At 44.9% G+C, this 6,000-nt stretch overlaps 1 protein-coding gene across 5 annotated transcripts in view; it reads right to left on the bottom strand.

The window, feature by feature from the left end:
- The window catches only part of sema5a (sema domain, seven thrombospondin repeats (type 1 and type 1-like), transmembrane domain (TM) and short cytoplasmic domain, (semaphorin) 5A), a 113,255-nt gene extending 108,291 nt beyond the window's left edge, over positions 1 to 4,964 (bottom strand). For 2 of the 5 annotated variants that reach the window (XM_046371648.1, XM_046371651.1), the window contains exon 1: positions 4,150 to 4,527. The gene's annotated coding sequence lies outside the window, so the exon portion shown is untranslated. Of the gene's footprint in view, positions 1 to 4,149; positions 4,529 to 4,552; positions 4,750 to 4,842 lie in introns of those variants that run through there. The other 3 variants (XM_046371649.1, XR_006841448.1, XM_046371650.1) reach the window with 3 other exon arrangements.
- Between the last annotated feature and the right edge of the window lie 1,036 nt (positions 4,965 to 6,000).

Consider the following 6,000-nt stretch of genomic DNA (forward strand, 5'->3'; position numbering starts at 1 on the left):
AACAAACTGCAAACTTAAATGAGTTTACAATAATCGCTTCTCCTGTTGTCGCAGAAGTTTGGATCCATTTCTGTTTAACCTTTCAAACATCCTCTTGGCTTGATCCCCAGTGAAAAAGAGGCTTTGGGGATTATTTAATCGTGACCCAAATAGAGTCTCCCTCTTCTTTCTGTACTGCCACGGTGGTTAAAAGACACATTCCTCTGCTATTTGAGTGGTGTTTGAGGTTGTAGCAGTGAGAGGGACAGAGCTAATGTGGTGTAACAGAGTGAAGGCTGCTTCGGCGGTGCTAATTCCCTCTGACGTGCGGACATGAAACTGGATGTTTTACTCAAACCACAGACATCCGCTCTTGCATCCGAGCAGCAGCAATAATAGCGCATCCAGGATCGCGTATCGCTTGCCTGTGCGCTCGCATCATTTCCTACACCTGCCTCTGCGCTGTTTAGCATGCATTGTGAGATGATCACAGCTTCACCTGCCTGTTTAACAAGGATCCGTCCCGTCAGAGATCCGGTGCGTGTGTTTGTGTTTCTACACGAGCTCACATCCGCTTTTTATCAATTCACTTCCAGCTTATTGCATACATTTTCATTCTGTATGTCTGCATTTTCACTCCAGCTGTGCAGCATTACAACATAACATCCCTGGCAGGAAATAAAGTCACAATGAGCGTTTGGAGACAATGGAAGCAAGTCGGCTTTTCATGCAACAAAAACGTGACAGCTGACCTTGTCTGAAAGAAACGTAACTCCTCTTTATTTGTATGGAAGCGACACAGCAGACATTAGATGCTATAGGGTGGCATTGTGTGCCCTCTTAAAGCTTCATCACGATCTCTTTGGCCTTTCAAGGGCAGAATTGTCTTGGACGATAATCTTTCTTTTTGCCAACGTTTTCACAGTGATGGACGTGGCACTCAAATTCACTGCAGGAAACCTTGGAGTAGCCATAGCAACATCGCAACACCTCACTACACAACCGGAGCTGGTAGAGAAGAAAGAACTGTTTGCTTACACTGTGGTAACTTTCTTTGTTATGTTGAGTCAGGTCAGTAACGCATCTGAGTCTGCTGCTGCCGGCACAAATAAGCACTTCAGATGAGCGTAAATATTTTGAATCAGCGTCTTCTCACATGTGGGATGATTCTCTGGAAGGATCAGAAGTGGCAGGAGGAACAAGGGAGGGATGGGACGATGGCTGAGTGGTTGTTATGTATAAATAGTCAGTGGTGGTGAAAGGACAAAGCACAGCGGGGAGGAACAGCACACCACTTCAACTATTGTTACAGTCTCCGAGTTTACTTGCAATAGCTAAAGAGCAATAAATCATCCGCTGATGAGAGTTTGCAGCATCAGGGGCTTCCAGGCAACTCAGAGCCAATAATCACAGATCCTTTGTGAGGCTGTGTGTACTGGGACAAACTATCTCAGAGCACCATCTTGCTGTTGTCAGATAAATAAGTAATCACAGGGCCCTAAAGAGCACCGAGGGGCCAGAGGGTAATGGCTGTTTAGTTTACACGTGCATGATAATGCCTTTCACTTTCACTCCCAACGGGGCTCGACCCCCGAGGGGACGGCGAGTCACAAAGGTCGACGACAATGGGCTTGTCATTCAACGGGTTTCTGTGGCAACCACGCAGCCCTCTGAGGCCACCGGGGTCATTTTCATCATGGCATTCTCCTGGCTGGGACTAATTGCTGTTTTTGTGCTGGTTTTCTCTGCCAGTGCTAGAAAATTCCCAACACAGCACAAATATCAATCATACTAATCATATGCTGCTCTTCACAAAGTGCTGGAATGTGTGGCTGGTTTCCGTACTATCTGCTGCTCATGTCATCTGCTGTGACTGTACAGAGCAGAAATGCAGGCGTCAATGCCATTTATGGCTGCAATATTAAATCGTATTCTCAATGAACCAACCAAGTTTGTGGGGTGTAAAGTGTAAGAAAATGCACTTTGCACAGACATGTTCAATTTTCTTGTTTTATCCAACCAAAGGTCCATTAGCCACAGATTGAAAATGAATAAACCACGAAGAAAACCAGCATATCTTCACATTTAAGACACCAGAACTGGTAAATTTTTGGTATTCCAGATTAAAAATGGCTTAAAAGATTTGTTGGTTGGCAAAAGAGCTGCCAGTCAATATTCTCAATTAACTGATTCGCAATTTGATCAATAAAACGTAGTAAAGAAGTGACCAATGTCCATCTCTGTTTCCAAGAAGCCAAGGTGATGTCTTCAAATGTCTTGTTTTGTCTCTCCAAGCAAGATTTATTTTCTCTCAAAATCAATTAATCGACCAATCGTTGCAACTATAACGTTGTTGCTTTTCCCCTCCGTGCAGCGTTTCTCAGCACTCCAGCTGCAATATAAACTGGCAACTTTAGCCAAAAGGCATCATGTCAAATGATTTCTTGATTCAGCACTTTCACGTTATTCCTCTCTCTTTCTCTCTCTTGTCTGCTGTTTCTTTTTCATCTCCTTTTGCCCCTCTTTTCCTGGGAGGATTTTAGCATCTGACGTCTAATAAAGGCCTGGATGCTGGGAGTCCAAAGTAATTTTATCATCTGGATGAGGGTCCCTTTTTCTACTGATATTTCACAGTGTGACAGGACGGAGGAGCCATAACATCCTCATGGGTCGAGGCCATAAGATCAGAGGAGGCTCACTGTGTTTATGAGAACTGCGCCTTTCAAGTCCTGAAAGCTTGCAGTACCAAAACAACCACAGATCCGCCACAATACCAATGGATTGGAAAAGAGTGATCCTCCCTGTGCTTCACACTCTTTATACAAGATCCGAGTCAAAACTGGCATCTTCCCTTCAGGCTTGAAGAAAAAAAAAACACCTTGAATAAGCAACTCAGGTAACAATTATGTCCAGTTAATCATACACTAATCACGATCAGAGTTGCAGATTAGCATTCATCTAAACCTGCAGCAGGGCCAGCGGGGGCCACGGACCGAGCTGTGGGCCAAGCGAGGAGCTGTGAGTTCGTGCAGCACCTGAACCACATGCACTATCTCTTTCACAACACCAAACAGAGCCTTTCCCTATTGCATATTCACGCTTGGATCCTGTGGCTTTGTGCTTGGTTTAATTAGGAATTTGTGGAGTGTAAGAAAAAAATTCAAACAGAGCTCTTATTCCCCTTGTAAAATAACTTTTTGATACTTTTAAACCTTCAAGGACCCGGCGATAGCTGCATCATTGTGTGGGAAGCCTTAAGTTTGAGGTGTATGACTGGAAAGTCTGAAAGCCTCAACAAAGAATAAAAGAAACCTGGCACATCAAGTCACTTTGATTAAATCTGAAATGTATGTATTATACTTTACACAATCAACATCTCTCATAAAGGTCACATGTTGTGTTCACCTCTTCTGCACATTCAGAACACTGAAATCATTTCACCAAAGGCAAATGCAACATTTTCATTTTCAGACTCAACTCAAACACAGCAGCAAATACATTTTAAAAGTCACGTATCAAAGCCAAAACAAAAGATCGAAGACACTAACGAAACACTGCTGTTATCTGCTGTTACACTGCTGAAATCTTAACGCAGGTAAACAGGAACCAGCGTGATATTTTGCATTTGGGCTTTCAAGGCATTGACATTTTCAGGACTGGTGCTTCTTTTTTAACAACAGTTATAATCTACCCATAATGCACCTGCAGCAGTGAATGCAGAAAATCTGTGCTACTGAACGCATTCGCCACGACACCACAACCTAATCAAATGTCATAAGCTACTGAAAGACAAAAGAAATTTGCAGAACAAAAAGGTTTGTTGAAAGCTCTCGGGGATGTGGCGGTGACGGCTGCACTCTGCCAGCACCACCAAGTGGTCGGACATCGCAAAGCAAAATTCAAACTTCTACAACTGAATATTTACATTACGGGATTTAGGGTTTGTGCATCAGTGCATGGTTCCTATGGGATGCTGCTGTATTCCCATTCTGCAGCATATTTCAACATATTTTAATTTGTCATAGAGGAGGCTGTATGTCAAGAAGCAAAAGTCGGAGGTTTATTTTCGGCAGAAAACAAATACCTCGCGTTTTGAATCGGAATATCTGTGATATGACTAAATAATAAAAATCCGCTGCACAATCCGTAACAGAAAATGTTTCGTCTTACCAAGTGAGGTGCCCAACTCCCGTTCATCTAGTAGGAGCGAAGCTGAATGTCTTGTCCCAGTGAGAAGAGTGGTACGGAGAAACAACAGGATAAAGACGAGCTGAAGATGATATATCCTCAGTTCTGCTGTGTCACTTCGTGAAAATCACGCTCGATCTATGAGGAAAAACTCCTTCTCTCTCTGCACAGATTCCTCTGTGCTCTCCCGTCCCTCCGGAGCCCTGCGTGCTATTTCTGCCCCACAGAGAAGCGCTCTGTGCCGGTGGCTCCTCGGCGCACGGTTTGTAATCGGACACTGCACTGTAGCGCTGCGCCACAGACAATGTGCCTCCGCTCTTGGGAGGAGGGGACGCGGGTGCCAAAAAAGCAACAGAGCCGGAAAACAAGAAAAAAAACAACCTACCACAAAACTGTCCTTCAACTGGAACAGACAGAGCCTGCGCACAAGAATCCGAGCGGAGGTGGGCGATGTGTCCAATCCTGCTCTCAGTCACAGCTACGCATCTCACGGGCAGGGGCTCCGGCGTCTGAGGAGTGCGCCCCCACTTTGCGCGTCCACCCCAGCAGCGAGCAGATACGTGGCAGCGGCGCACAGCTGTCCTGCAGGTGCAAGAGAGGAACACAGTCGGCAAACAGCTGGAGCTACAAGTGGCACGTGTGAGATATGGACACTTTTTAGTTTGTAATCTTTACATCAATGCACTAAATGGCGCCGCAGCAGCGCAGTTCTCCTGTGGTCTGTCTCTGTCAGGGAGGTCAGGGGTCAACATCTTTCTGAAAAGCCCTCACCTCTTGAGCAATCGATCAGTGAGTCGTTTGGACGAATCCCTTGATAAAGACACCCAAAAAGCCTGAATTTCAGAGCCCTTTTCACATACAAAATCCTCAAAATTATGTGTCTGTTGCTGTGACGGGATTGGTTGGGAATTTAAGCCAGAGAGGATCTGGAAAAAGGGGCTTAAACTGTGTCATTCACCTCTGTCACCAAAGAGTTTTAAAAGAAAAAAAAGGCAGGCTATTCTGAACGACAGCAAGCTGATCTTCAGGAAGTAAACATATGTCATGTCTCACACGAGCGTGTGTGTGTGTGTGTGTGTGTGTGTGTGTGTGAGAAGATAAGTGACAGCGCTGTGTTTTCATGCCTTTGTGTGTTTTAATAGTGACATCGCCAGTTCAATTACCTATTTATCCCCCCGCTGAATGAACGCAGCCTCTATCGAGCTCCAACAGCCCAAACAGTGTTATACACAGCTTCCAGGCTGCGACAAGTGTGTGTGTGTGTGTGTGCCTTTTTGACAGACACGTAGCAGAGTCAACAACAGCCTGTTAATACGCCTCGTCGTTCAACAGGAACGCGCTTCAGTGAATGCCTCGGCTCCTGTATACCCACGTCTGAATTCAAATCAGGTAATTTTCATAAAAATGTAGCTACAGTGCAGTGTGTGTGTGTGTGTGTGTGTGTGTGTGTGTGTGTGTGTTGGGGGGGGGGGGGGGCGAAGCTGAGATTTACATTTCTAGTGGCCTCCATGCAACTTTGGTAAAAGCGTGGGTGACCTTTTTCCTTTTAACTTTTTTTTGCTGCACTGGGAGCAGATGTGCAGCCTTTAAATCAGAACAGACTGGATGAAGATGCTGCAGGCCCAAGGCTTTGAAAAGAATCACACTAAACAAAAAAACAACAACAATAAACTAACTTGGATACAATACGCTGCATTTGCACCAAAGTCAAATGTTAGTTAGAAAAGCAGCCATCAGATATTTTCATCCGCTGAAAGTGCTGTGACCTCTAGAACTTTTTCTCAGCGCTTCAGGAATTTCAGACACTATTCTCACTCTGCATGGTTTGCTCTC

This window comes from Scatophagus argus, chromosome 18 (genome assembly GCF_020382885.2).
Source record: "Scatophagus argus isolate fScaArg1 chromosome 18, fScaArg1.pri, whole genome shotgun sequence".
Taxonomy (NCBI): domain Eukaryota; kingdom Metazoa; phylum Chordata; class Actinopteri; family Scatophagidae; genus Scatophagus; species Scatophagus argus.